Below are 14,945 nucleotides of genomic sequence, written 5' to 3'. Positions count from 1 at the left end.
CCTACAAGTGGGAGGTGTCCCTGCCCATGGGAGAGGGTTGGAACTGGATGAGTTTTAAGGTCTGCCCCAAACAAAACCATTCCATGATTAATCCCAAATCACCTTTCCAGGACACTGCCCAACTCTGCATTTAAGATGTCATGGATCAGATCACTGGAGCCAAACTGACACTGCTTTGAATGTCTCTCTGGCTTTCCCAGGTTCTGTTCTGCAATTGTTCCTTCATTTTTGTGCTGTGGGTATTGGCAGCTACTTAGACTGAAAGCTGAAAATAGCAGTTTCTCACAGGTATTTTAAAGTTTGGTACCTTGAAAATATATAGTAAATTACCTTTGAATTCCATACTTTTTGTTGTAATTTTCCATCCATTCTCAGTTAACTGCTTGTGCAAAGCCAGAAGAGGAAGCTCAGAACTGTAGGCAGCTTCCTGGCTATTTGAAACAATTTTAGGGACAAGGCAACGGATTGAAGCCCTATGTGAATGCTGCTCACAATAAAGGCAGTTGTGGAGGTATTTGTCTCTGTTTTTATGAGTAGCCAAAGGATCATCAGTAAACATGATTAAATTCAAAAAGCTGTGAAGAAGAGGCACTCGTGTATGTGTGAAGTCAATAATTGCAACAAACCCATATTGTCTTGCAATTACAAAGGTGCCTGTGCGGTCCATGTTGGTATTTGATTAAGGAGTGAGGAAAAAGCTTAGTGCAAGCCAAATACCTTCTAAAAACTCAGCAGAATCTGTGTTCTAAATGTACTTGAGTGAATCTAAATACTGAAACACACATGACAAATAGAAATCATGTAATGCTTGGAGACCTCTACAACCTCAAAACATTACTCACAATTTATTTGCTTTTCTCTCTGTAAATCAAAACTTTATTGTTTGAAGATATTTATGGCACTCAATTTCCTCTTTTTTAGTGGTGCTGTAGGAAAAAAGTGAACAATTTCAGTGCTTTGCCTTTGCCTTTCTTCTCATTTTAATATGTGCTGTAGCGCATGGAAATGTGTGCAGGTGTATAAAGAAAATAATGTCATGTAGTTCTTAATCTTTCATCCACTTAAATTTTGCCTTTTCCTTTTTTAGTTATGTTCCCATCTTCATCCTTTTTGCTCATCTTCCTGTGCTCCTATTGCTTCTCTTTATTTAAATTTTTGCTTCTTGCTTCTTTTTTTTCCTCTTCCGCTTTCATAGTCCTGTTTTTCTGGAAGTGAAACTCTGACACTAAACCAATGTGCCATTTCATTCCCTGATTTTTATGCATCTCTTAATTTTGTGCTCTGAGTACAGGTCCTGTTTTCTGAGGAGGTGAAGAATTGGTAGGGGAAAATACAGTTAGCAGTGATTAATACCCAGTGAAAAATAAAATGTGAGAGAGAAGTGAAAAAATGCCAATAATGAGCAAGATCACAAAACCAGGGAATGAAGTGGTCCATTGATTTTAGTGTGTTGCCCTTTTGTTTCCAGAAATGCAGGTTATAACTCCCAGTGCAGGCTGGTGGTAAAAGGGGATTTGATCTCATCCTAGTGCCTGGGTTACTCCCTGCTTTATGGCTGTGACACAGTTGGGTGTGGGTGACACGTCTTGTTCAGGAAACAGAATCATGGGACAGCTCAAGGACAGGATGTGAAGGTGCATCTGCTGCCTCATACAGGGAAATACCCTGTAAAATTCTTCAGGAGCTGGACTTATGACTTGCACAGACCCTGCAATTTAAATAAAATCAGTTGTATTCTGCTCTTGTGTTAAACAGAATTCTGGAGACTAAGCTCAAGGATTCACAGCAATAAGAATTCCTGAGATGCCAATCAAATGTTAATCTGTATTAAAGGTGAGACAGGCACTATGTCACATCATATTAATCATTGCTTTGTACACAATCTCAAACACAAAAGTGAATCAGATCAGTCCAGCACTTAAATTTCTTCAGTCATTTCAAAATAGGACCAAATCAGTAAATAGTAAAAGAAAACGCAGTAATAACCATCACTTCATAACTCACTGATATCTGTGTCATCTCAATTACAATTTAAACTGAATTTTGGAGAGTGTAAGGCCAACAAAACTCCATGTGAAAGAACAGCAGTGCTTCCAAACATTCAAAAGCTGCAGATGAGCTGCATGTTTGTTGCCTTGAAGTTTTGAAAAATTCCCTTTCCTTGGCTCTGCAGTGTCACACTTGAAAATATTCACATTGTGTTTTTTGTTTATTACATAAAAAATTAATGATGTTGAAAGTATTATCATGTTTGTTTTAAAGAAACTATTTCTTACCCTTTAATTAAAAGTTATAATTCACCATCTTTTGACCAAGTTATCTTAAATCTTAATCTTATTGGTAATGGGTACTGGGTCAGATTCAGAGAGAAATATAATCCATACTTAATGCAAACAGTAAAAATATCAGTGTTTCTAGAGATATGGTTGAGTTCAATTCATGTGCTGAACTAACTCTGCCTGTTAATTAGAAATATTCTCCTACTTATGCAAGAATACTGGGGGGAAAAGGGCATTCTCTTCCTTGTTAGATATTCCATGGGAATCGCAAATGGACAAAACCAGGCATAATATGATGACTGTTTTGTTATTAAATCACTTTAATAAGGTTAATGCATCCATATGAATGGTTTTCAAAATAAGTTTCTGTAGTTTTGAAGGTATGCTCTTGTATAGTACAGTAATAAAGAATTTCCATGTGGGGAAATAGCCAACCTTTGAATTTTGGTGTGCAGAGCTCTCCTTTATTTTCCATTTATAAAAAGCCAATGAAATGTACAGTTCAAGATGCCTGTGGAAAGTAATTCTCCTTATTCTCCTTGCATTCCGGTTAAAAGCTGGCTTATTGTGCTGTATCTGAGGAAAAAGTGAGAAAATACTAACTTTATATGCAAAACAAGGAGTGAAAAGTAAAAATAAAATATGGACTGTAAAGGACAATTTATGCCTTGCTAAAATGTAGGGTTGAGCACTTTTTTTTCCTGCTCTGACTTTTTATAAAGGAGAGCTGAAGCTGCACTGCAAGTCAAAAGGTTTCTAAAAGAAAAGAGAAAATCTTTCTGCATTGAAAACTGAAGCAAGTGGGACCTTATCTATATGCAATACTTTGATTTCAAATTATTTTTAGCATGGCTTTTATTGTACTCATTGTTACGTACATAAATCTTTAAAGTAATACGTTTTGTAAGAAATGGTCATAAAAATTTACAGCCAGTAACTTTTCCCTTGTCCCTTACAATGATATTCTACTAAAACCATTAAATGGTTCTCATTAATGCCCTTTAAATGATTGTGTAATGACCCACAATTGCTTGTAAGTGAACAACCATTAAAGAATTACCAGTTCTTAGCATGCTTTTAAGTACAGTTTAAATACATGGGAGGTAACGTACAATATATTAGAAAAAGTATTAAATTTGAAATTGTAAAAACAGGATGGCTACAAAAGGAAGGAGTGAGTGGAAAACCTCTCCTTTGCTGACCACAGCCCTCAGAGAGCACTCCAGCAGCGTTCCTTGTTGCACATTTCCAGCAATGCATCCGTATTTATTTGTTCTCTACAATCACTTGGGTTTATGAGCCTGATATTGAAGTGATTTATAAGGAGTAAAATGACACCACAAGGGTGATTTCCATACAAATATGCTGAAATCCAAATCGCATCCATACCTAATGGCTGTTATTGGGGGAGTGTGACCCACCTGGTGCTTGCAAAGGGCAGCTCTGCTCTGAGCCCGAAGACAGAAGGAGAAATCATCACTTCAGGGGGTTGCAATATGAGAGAGGGACATCCCCGTGCACAGCTGACCTTGAGAAATCCCAGGAATGTTCAGATCTGGATGTGAAGAAACGTGAATGATTGAAAAGACATTTTTAATAAAGAGCATTTATTTAATGGGGAGTCAGAGGCACTTTGCAGCATCTTGCTGCTGCAATTCCAGCCTAACCCATTGCTGTGATCCCACCTGGCATGAAGGAGCTGCAGTGGCAGTTCTGTGGGTTGAAGGGGGCATTTTGCAAATGGGCCCTTCCCTGTAATCATAGTGCTGCCAAAAGCTAAATGCCTTTCACAGCTTGGGAACGGCCCTTGAGGTTTGGAGGCTGTGGGGACAGCCCACACCCAATGTATGCTCTCACATCCAAGCTGCTGCCTGGAGGAAAACAATATTCAGTAATATTGGGCAGCTGCCCCATGCAGCAAGGTTGCTTTCTGAACTCCAGTCTTTGTGCTGCAGAGGTGAGATACATAGAAACCCACCTCATGATCCAAATACATTTTCTCTTGATAATTTGATTCTCTTTTTCCTACAATAACAATACTCTCTGTCCAGCCTTGTAACATTAAAATGGTATCTGAGGAAAAGGGATTTCCGTTTCTCCAAAGCAAGAGAGTATTAGGAAGTGGAACTCTCATTACCTGATGTTTTTGGTAGTTTTTAGCTCTGTTACTCTGCACTAACTTCTGTAATCCAAGTGCTTTGCTTTGGGCAAGTGGACAAATTTTACTTGACTTCTCAAAGCTTTAGGGTTGCAATGGAGAGAGTCAAACAACATGAAAAATAGGTATGTGTTTGGGTTTATTTCTTTCTCTTTTATATCTGAGAGTTACATCTCTTGACTTTCTCTGTTAGCAACCTGGCTTGCCTGTTGTCCGCTTCAGGTATAATTGATTTAATTCCAGATCACTTAGTCCAACAGGGGTTTGAGTCTAGAGCTCCAACAACCCTGTGTCCAAACCACTAGGATGTGGGGTTGTGATTTTCAAGGAGTGCTCTCTCTTTTTTTGGTCCTTGACAGAAATTCACAGTGTGTGAAATATTTCAATTCCATGAAATTTCATCTAATCAAAATGTTCTAGTTGGTTATGCCCACTGCTGAGAGTATCTGACCACTGGTTTCCAAGGCAGCAGGCAGCCTAAGATCACATTAGACTTCTCAGAATGCTTAGATACACAAATTTCAGCAGCAGCAACAAATGCTTTCTGTCATGTTGTGTTTCCTAAGAACTGGATTTCTTCTTCTTACCAGTGCATTCTGCATATTTGTCATCTCCTTGAGTGCAGAATGGGACTAGATAGAGTTGCCAGGGGAGAAAGAGAGAAAACTAAAATTAAGCCTATTTAACATATGACACCAGTAGAGTTTCATAACATTGGGTTTATAGATACTTTTTTGTGCATTTTTCTTTATACTTCCCCAACTGAACTGCACTTTCTGCATCCTCATGCTAACAGATTGTGATCCAGGTATAGTGCAGCCATATCTGCATCCTCATGCTAACGGATTGTGATCCAGCCATATATTTAACCCATCTGTCAGTACAGCTGAGTTGGATATTTTTAGAATATCAATCACCATGGTAGCTGGGTCTAATATCTGTGCATCCTGCATCAGAGCAGCTACTTTGGGTACTGCCAAATAGGTCCTGGCTAAGAGACTGAGATCAAGACATCTCTGACAGTTTTGGGAGAGAAAGATTTGGGTGCTACAAACTTTGTCAGAGCCCAGGCTGGACTGTAGAAGGGTCTGAGTGAAGAACAGGCTGGCAAACCTGTAAATTCATGTGCTTTGTATGGGCAGTGATGGGGTCTGGAAAAATATCTAGGCTCTCCAGCCTTGGGCAGTGAGCAATTCATATTCCTCAGGGCTCCAAGCATGGGGAAGGATGTTTTTTAACAGTAAGAGAGGGTGAAATGCACCCAGAACATGCCATGGTGATGTAGTTCTGTGGAGGGTGGTGCCAGAGACAACTGGATGCTGCTCCAAAACAGGAGAAGATGATTTTGGTGGGAAAGGGAGAGAATAATGCGCATTCCCAGGAAGCTGACAAGACTGCACAATGTCATGGCATGTCAGGTTTTCTGTCACAACATTTCACCTGGCAAGTCCCACACAGCACACAGGAGCTGAGCCTGATTAGTGCACGGTGGATCCGTGCTTGTGGAGTGATGTCTCGCAAGCGCTTGGCAGTGCAGGAGTGACAGAGGTACGGGGGATGGAGACGTTTGTGTCTGAGCCAAGGCAGGGAGACGGAGTGCTCAGACTTGTGTTTGCTCTGCTGTCCTTTCCTGGGCAGTGAGTTAATCAGGAGTGTTGCATGGATGGCTCAGTCCCAAAACACAGACATTTGTCTGTATGGCACAAGTGGGCAATGTCTGTGGTCTTGCTTGGTAGAGGAGTTTGGATGCTGGTGATAACCCTCCTGGAGGGGTTTGCTGGACTAATTAAATATTAAACAAAGAGCTTTGTTTCTAATCTGGCTATCTGGATTGGATGGAAATACTGGTGGTTCAAAAAACATATATATGTATTTTACTAGACCACAGTGAATTGGTACCCGAAGGAAGATTTTATTTGTTTAAGTGTGTCTGTGATGAATGCAGTTCTGATATTCCAAAAGTCTATGTACTGCAGACTGAAAATAGGCTTTTTGCCAAATGGGAATTGAAACGCACATATGTATTACACTATTTGCCTTAGAAGAAATTAATTTTCAGCCAGAAGCTGATAGGATTATTTAATATTTATCTTTAGCTGCAGGAAGATGAATCTATTATTTTATTTTGTTATTTTATGTGTGGTGTTCATCTGAATTTTCCTATAGGAGGTGCTGATGTATTCTTGTCTGTGCTGCATCAAGGTTAAAGAGTCTTCAGCTGTAAAATTTCTCCAGTGACCCCCAGCAGCATCCTTTTCCTTAGGATTGGGAGAAGGAGGCCAGATTTTATCGCAAGGGTGTGTATGTATCCAAGAACTGCAGGGAGAATTGGGAAGGGAGGAGATTCTTTCCTCGGTTGCTTTCCAAGTTAATAATATTGGAAAGTTAAAACATCTCCAGCATTAAAATTGAGCAAAGGGACTGGAACAGTGCCGTGTGTCAAAGTTGACTGATTTAGTGCCGGGGAAAGAACGGACTGGAGTGGATAAAGTTGCAGTCTCACAAAGGACATTGGAGCTGGGACTGTTAAATATCAATGGAGTATCACCCTGCCCTGTCAGCAAACTTTCATATGACCAGAGTGAAAGATGCTAAGATGTCATTTCATGGACCACGTTATGTGCTGCTTACAATGAATATTTCATCTGTGGTGCATTACATTTTTGATAAATTGTAACTTCCTGGACAAAAGTTTGGTTAGCTTATCTCTAGTGTCTTTTAAAGATCTTTAAGGAGCTGATTTTTTCCCCAAGCCCACCAGTCAGCAGGAGTCTGTAGCCATGTGGTAACAATTTAAATTACTGTAACAATGGCAAGTTTCCTTCCTGTAACTAATAAATGCAATTTATAAGGAATGTTAAGTAGCAACTAACAACTTACTACTTTGAATTTCAACCAAACTGATTAAATAGTTAAAGTAAATTTGTGGAGTTGGGGTGGAAGGGAGGAATGGTGGGAATTGTGTGCATTTATTCAGACACATAGATACATTTGACATAACCCTTTGGCTGTGTCAACAAGATAATTTCAGAGTCCATTCCCCACCTGTCTTGTCCCAATAACAGGAAAATATTTTGAGGTAGCTTAGGTTGTTTACAGCATAGGACCAGAATAAATCTGCTTCACAGAGGTGTTGATAGAGCCAGAAGGGTAATAGTGTCAAAACGCAGGAGTTGCTGGGACAATGGCTGGGGCAGAATGTCCTGGGACTGATGGTTGGCAAAGAGGTGTTCCTGGATTTAAAATCAGAGAATATGCTGAGTGGGAAGGGACCCACATGGATCATCATGAAGTGATCCTGACCTTAGAGGAAGGTTTTAAAGCAAGCATCACCTGGCTCTGCACAGCACAGAGCAGTTGTGGAGTGAGGGGGGGACTTGTGCACTTGTGGAGTTCACTTCCTGTTTCAGGACTGGGATTTGGAAGGCAGTTTTCCTTTCACAAAACCCAAGGATTAACTTTATCCAGCTTTTGTATATTCATCCAGAAAAAAAGCATTTAGATTTTTCCCCAGATCTTGTTGTGACTCCCTGTTCATCTGCCTCAGTTTTCCACACGGCACAAACAGCAGTGACTGAAGTTTGAAAAAATAACATGGGATTATATTTTTGGTACAGATTTTGCAGATTCTCTGTTCAGGAAGTTGCAGAAATACTCAGTTATGAATATTACCTTCATTTCCTGCTGGATTCCACAGGGCTGAGTCCTATGCTTGGAGAATTCTGGTTTTCTGTGGTCTGAGCTGTAGCTTGAAAGTTCTGCAGGTTGTATTTTCTGTGCCATGTTGAGAAAGTAAAAAACAAAGTGAGAAGGAAAAGCAGAAAAGTTGTGAGTCAGAGGCTTGTTCTGTCAGATTTTTTACTAACAGCATCGTTCTTCAATCCTACAAATGGAATAGAAGAGAGTCAGAAACACTAATGAAAAAACTTCAAATATTTAAGGTTGCAGGATTTAATAATAAAAATCTTCAGTGTGATTTGCCAGGCCACATGCTGTGTGCTGTTATCCATTCAAAATAAAACTCATAATTGTGGCCCTGCAAAGGCTTTGAAATACACCCCTCTTTGACATTTTACCCATTTTGCTGTTACTGAGGTCTTTAAAGGGTTTTTAAAACCAAATAGAGCTGTGTACTGAGTTCAGGTATCTTTCCAAAAGCCTTTCCTGAAATTAAATAATTTATGTGACTTTCCTAGGTCAGTATTATGCTATTGATAAAGAGAATGTGCATTTCATATTGCAGACTGAAAGAACAAAAACCCCAAAGCTTTTCACTTCATGAAAATACGGTGAGCAAAATATAAATAATCAAATATTAGCTGTTTCTTATTTGTTTTAAAGAAATTTTACTGTAAGTTCATGGCATTCAATAACAATACAGGAATCTAGGTAAAATATTTATAAAATGGTAGATCCATACATGATCATTTCTACTAAGTTGAAAATCCTTGTGCTCAGCCCTTTCATACACACTCAAAGGAACTCCAAGTGATCCTGGTGTCTGTTTTGATGCCTTTTGGGGTTCCTTTCTCCTGTGGATAAGAGGGTTGTTGGAATGTGTCTGGGGGACAACTGAGGCTCTTCTATGCTTTGGGATTTACCTGGGACACTGTCACTTTTACAGCAGAGACCGCAAATCCCTGCTACAGCTTGATTCATTGCCATTAACAAAGGATGTCTGCAGTAAAATATAATTGGTACCATCCCTTTGATGTCACTGAAATGACATTTTTGTATGGAAAATTTCAGTGTTTGCACTTCACAAATTGTCACCCTCTATGTATTGGTGCTTGAGTTATGGCCTTGCAAGGAGCAAAACACCTCTGTCTTGCCAAGCATGTGTTAAATTAAGTGTATGAATATGGAGGCTCTCGTTTGTTACTTAATTGATCTGCAGTGCTCTCTGACGACAGATGAATCTGAAAGTGTAGGTAGTGACAAGATGGTTTGGGGTTTATTTTCAGGATAATGGAGTAAAAATGATCCCACAGCTGAACACTGCTGCTGGGGGTTCCCCAGACTCGGAGGATCCTCTCCTCCTTCCTCCGGCAGGCCCAGGCCCAAACACCTAGGACTGGCCCCTGAATGCCATAAAGCAGCCATGTTTCTTTCACTTCATCTGAAATAAGGTTTAGTTTTCTGTAGTTTTTTAACTTCAAAACTTTTTTTTGTGTCAGTGCTAGGAACTGGTTTTGTTCTCCTCCTCAATAAGGTGGCTTCCTGCATGGGCACAGTGCAGTGGAAATGTGCTGAGGCTTCTTGTGCTTGACATTTTGATGTCCATCTAAGAGGCTACCTGATTCTTAGAAAGCTGAAGCTCCACTGCAAATTTGAGGCCCTTGATTTTCAGCATTGCTAAGGAAAATTAAGGATTTTTCAGCCTGGCTAAGGAAAATGGAACCTGGGCTGAGTAAAAGGAAAGACAGCCTTGCAAGAAGTGCATATTATTGTATAAAATTTGCTGCAAAGAGGAGTGATAGGAATAGAAAACATATACAGTAGCTTGCTGCATGCTAGCAGGTCTTTTCTGGGCTCCTAAATGTTAACTGGGTAGTCATGTAAGTTATTACACTCATTAAATTAGGCCACAAACAAGTCAACAATGATTCAGCAAAATGGTTTTGTTTGTATAGTGCAGGGAAGTCTGATAGATAACCAGTCAAACATTTATGGCTAAATGGATGAAGATTTTAACATTACAGCCTAATAAAAACCCCATACTGTGTGATTAAATAAGAGGGAAAGCAGTAAAAAAGAGAAAGCGTAATGATGGCAACATGTAGGTCAGTTACAATTTAATTGTCATTGCACTTCATTGCGAACATATCAATTCTCTGCTGCTTAGCTGAGCAGAAAACAACAACTTAACATGTACAGTGGGCCCGTGGCTGCCTGGCAAGCCCCCACTTCCATCACCTGCCTTCCACTACTTCCTTAACAGCCGCGGGAAGTCTTCCTGCCTTAATAGCAGCCATCCTGCTGGAAGCTCCTGCTGCTCGTGTCCTCCCTGCGCTCGATGCATCGCTGAGCAGTAAATTTACTTCACTCTCTCCATAGAAGCTAAAATTAGGCTGTTTGCATTACAACTTCCACCAAGGAACACCTGCTTGCAGGTTTATTTTGTGGTTTCAAATCAAGCTGGCTTTGCAGAGGCAATACTCTGACGGACTGTATGGGAAGAACGCAAAGGCTGATCGTTTTTCTCAGTTATCCAGATTATACTGTGGCTCTTTTCCATGTAAAGTTTAGCTTCATTAACATTAATTGCAGCTTTAGCAACTCCACGGAACTGCTTATTCCTGCCAATGTTTTCCAGTATATTATATTTCCAGTGGTACTGAAGAAAGCTGCAGGAGGAAAAAAAAAGTCTGGTTGGGTTTGTGCTTTTTTTTTTTTTTAATCTAGGTAATTCAGTGGGATCTCAAAGGGCCCTTGGCTTTGGCACCTTTTAAAAATGTTAGCTCTAAAGAATTGTCTGTCTGGCACAGTTATGCTGATCTATAGTAAAGACTTAACAGAGTACATAACCAAACTATTAATTCAGGTGCCTAAGGTGACATATTTTATCCAGTTCTGCAGAGCTGATTTTATACAGAGCAGAACATGGTTCCCATTTGGATGGGGAGAAAAAAAAATCATAAGAAGTCAGGGGAGAACTGCCTGGCACCTGGGGAACTTCAAGAATGAGGCTGAGAAAGTATCTATTGGAGAGAGAATGCATTCAAATATGGGAATATTGTTGAGTCTTTTCCTTAACTTTAAGGGGGAGATTTTGTGCTGGATCAGCACACCCTGCCAGTGTTTTTGAGGCGATCTCACTGGCCTCCACTTCCAAATCTCTCACAAGCTGCAGCTGGGATCAAATGGATACTTACTAGTGGAACTTCTGAACTGCTGATTTCTTTGGGCCATCCTCTGGCAGACTCCAGTTTGTGCAGATGGGAAGCTGCATGTCAAACCTGACTCATACTTGGCACAAGTGCCTGTTATCACTGTGGCCTTTAGCTGTCTGGGATTCCTGGGGCTGCTTTGTCTGGACACATGATCTCCCCCAAAGAGGGTTATGGTCCCTTTGCATTGGCCTTTGGAGCAGGATCAGCTTTCCCAGGTACTAGGCCTCTCCCTGTGACATAATTTAATGGCAAGTGTACTCCTCTGTGCACCTGAGAGCTCCAGGAAGGTTTGTGCCTTGCAGCAGCAGAATCTGGGCAGCTCCCTGTGGAGCAGTTCATCTGTACAGCCCCCACCCTGGCTCAGCATGGCCAGCACCTAATAGGCACCAAGGAGCCCCATTGCAACAGCCTGCATTAGTGGCTTTAGAGGAAACTGCTTGCAAAAACCAGCCTAGATAAACTACCCAGATGTTTATGGTCAAAAGGTGCATTGGGAGCCAGTGAGGCAGCGAAGGCCTATTTGAAGTGTGCGTTTGAAGGCTTAACAAGATTAATGCCTCTGTGTGTGAGCCTGCACGGGCCCCACTGAATGGTGCTCCCTCCATACCTGGGGGTTTTGCTGCTTAAAAATGAAGTTTGTGTTTCTTCTCAGTGCTGTGAAACCAGGGCACTTTGGGCTCTGCCTCTCCAGCAAAAGGAGTTGCTGTTGAGAGAAAGGTGCCTTTGGCTCCCTTTCTGGAGCAGGACACAACTGTAACACAGCTGTTCCACAATCACAGTGCTGGGATATTTGCCTAATTTTGTCTGGTTTCTCATCACCATTACCCTGGTGATGTCACACACTCCCTGCTCCCTTAGGCAGCGGCTACAGTTAAACCTGACAACAGCCAAAGAACCTGCAGAGTTTTTCCCTTGAGCTTTTGATGCTGCAGTGGTGTCTGGGCTGTACAGGAATGAAAGGAATGAAGCTGTAGTTCGTTAAAGAAGCCCCAGAGGTCAGGAACGACAGCCCTGCTCTGCAGTGGAGTGAGGGGTTGTGCTTTCTCCAGTCACCAAGGAGCATCTATAATAGTTTTATTCCCTTTGATTGTCTGATGATTCCATCCTGCTTCCTCACGCAGCACAGAAAGCTTTAGACTTCCAGGGTAGTGAAGGGCAAATTCTAGGGAAATAAAGACCCTCTTCTAGGGGCAAAACCTAAGAAGTCCATCCTACAGCCTCATACCCAATGCTTTGGCTTTCTTGGCTACCTAGCTGCTGTTCATGAATCAATTTTTCCTGTGTAGCTGACAATATTTTTTTGTACTTTGATCTCCTGCTAATCCAAGGAATGGCCACAATTAACATCAGTAAATTCAGCAGCACAGACCACCAGGCCCATGCATTCTGTGTCCAGGTGTGTTTTCCTTGTGCTTTGGGGAGTTTGGGAAGTGGGTCCTGCATTTCCCAGCTGGGCTGCAGGTGGGGCATGCACTGCTTTAGCTGCTGCCATTGGTACTGCTCTGTACCTTGGGACATAATTTTAGGTAGCTTATTAGACTTATGATTGATGACAGCCCAAAGAGGATCTACAGCTACGCACTGACATTCATGCTTGGCTTTTAAATATCAGACTCCATAGCTCCAGATCTCTATTTTACACTCAAGTGCTCCAAGCCCCACATTAGCGCATCCCTTCCTCCTCCTCTCCAAATTAACGTGTTCCTTTAAATGCACCAATATTTCAGCAGTTGGGTTTTAAACAAATCCTGCATTATTTGCCCTTTTCTTACACTGCTTAATTCTCAGTTGAATGTTAACAATCCTCTCCACTGAGATATAAATAAATAGTAAATATTACCTTTCCCATTTATGTTGGACCCTGGCTATTCATTTTTTTTCTTCCCCCTTATTAAATTATGTTTACCTGAATACATCAGGTTCATTTTGCCTAGGCAGGATGTCCCATTAAGCATGACAAGTAGAAGGTTGTGAGATTAATGCCCTTCTTGAGCCTGAATTAGCATGTCAGCATCTTTTCAGCCCTGGGACTGGAGAACATAGGAAGTGTGCCATAATGGACCTTAGCCTTTAACTGAACTGCTCTAATATTATTCCTATAACAAGACTACTTTTAAAGAGGCTCATTATTGGCTTCATTAGATATGTTACTTGCATCAGTGGCTGTAGTTACTCGTATAATATGGGAGAGGTTAACACAGCGTATTTTTTATGTATTATATGGCATATAGCTTGAAGTAGCCAAAAGGTTTATGGCGATGTAATTGGTAGTTAGTGTGAAATTTGTAAGACAAATAGACAATACCTAGGGTAACCCCTATAATCCTCTTCTGTCAGTTTTTTACAGCCACCAAAGGGCCTCATTAAAACACCAGTCGGCACCTTAGTGAAAAGATACAGTGCTTATAGTGCCCAAATTTGACAGAAAATCTGCATTTTGTAAATCTGACACCTTTGATAGATTATACAGTGTGAAGCCATTGCTTCTAAGCATTATGATAACGTTTAAGGTTCTCTTCTGAATCCAACCGTGCTATATTCACTGGATATAACAATGTGAAAAAGAGCTGGTTGAATAAAATAAAGCATCTGAGATAGAGAGGAGCCTTTTTTCCTTTGATACAAAGCTCATCTCATGCAACAGCTATGGTTGATATCCCTGGCTCTGTTTGTACCCAGGGATATGGGCATATAAATACTGGCAAAATAACTGTTTAATATACAGACGCAAAAAGGATCTGTGCCTTCATTACCCAGTTTATATGGCTGCTGCAAGGGAAGAGGGTGCACAGTGAGGATGGTATTAAGATTTCTTTGCTGCGTTAGAGGCACAATTCTGCTCTGAGTCAAACTTGTGAAAACCCAGGTGGATTCTATTGGCCTGAGTGAATCCTGTTGTCACTCAGAGTGCTGTAAATCTGGTGTAATGCACTGGCTTACATGGAATTAAATGGACAGGTGGAAGGAGAACGAGAATCTGACCCAATGAGGTTATTATTCTTTCAGTTTATTTGTAACAACAGCAAAACAGAAATGAGCTGCATACACAGAGCATTGGCTCTGAGTGCTGTGGTGGGTGGAGGAGAGCTCAGCTCTTAAGTGTTGAGGTGTAATCTTTGATATTTCAGTTACTCAAAACCAGATTTGGTAGAGTGAACTGTTTGAAACTAAGCAAGCACAGCTTGTCGTGGTTGATTAGTTGTGGCTATTTGGTCTAATTACAAAAGGCAACCTCCACCAGCCAGGGGTCCAAAGGAGTAATTATTATTTCCCCTCCATTTAAGAGGTGGGCTCAAGCCTTTAAAGCTGCAAAAATTTTTTACCAACTTGCCAAAAATAAAATGAAAACTCACTTAGCTCCCATCCTTTGTGGTGGAGGAAGTTCCTCTGGATTTCTTTGCTCAGGGGTATGGAATGTAGGTTATAATGCTTACACAGGCTCCAAATGTGACAGCTGTTTACCTCTTCATCTGGTAATTGAAAGATTTCCTTTTAAATTAGAGCTGCTGTAGACAAAGAATGGAGCAGAAATCGCATTCAGTTCCTTGGCAAAAATATAGCACTGCTCATTCTGAAAGAGGTATTTCCAGTGTAGCCCTTTGATCGTGGCAGAAA

This window comes from Vidua macroura, chromosome 3, assembly GCF_024509145.1.
Source record: "Vidua macroura isolate BioBank_ID:100142 chromosome 3, ASM2450914v1, whole genome shotgun sequence".
NCBI lineage: Eukaryota > Metazoa > Chordata > Aves > Passeriformes > Viduidae > Vidua > Vidua macroura.
This window is presented reverse-complemented; position numbering follows the sequence as displayed.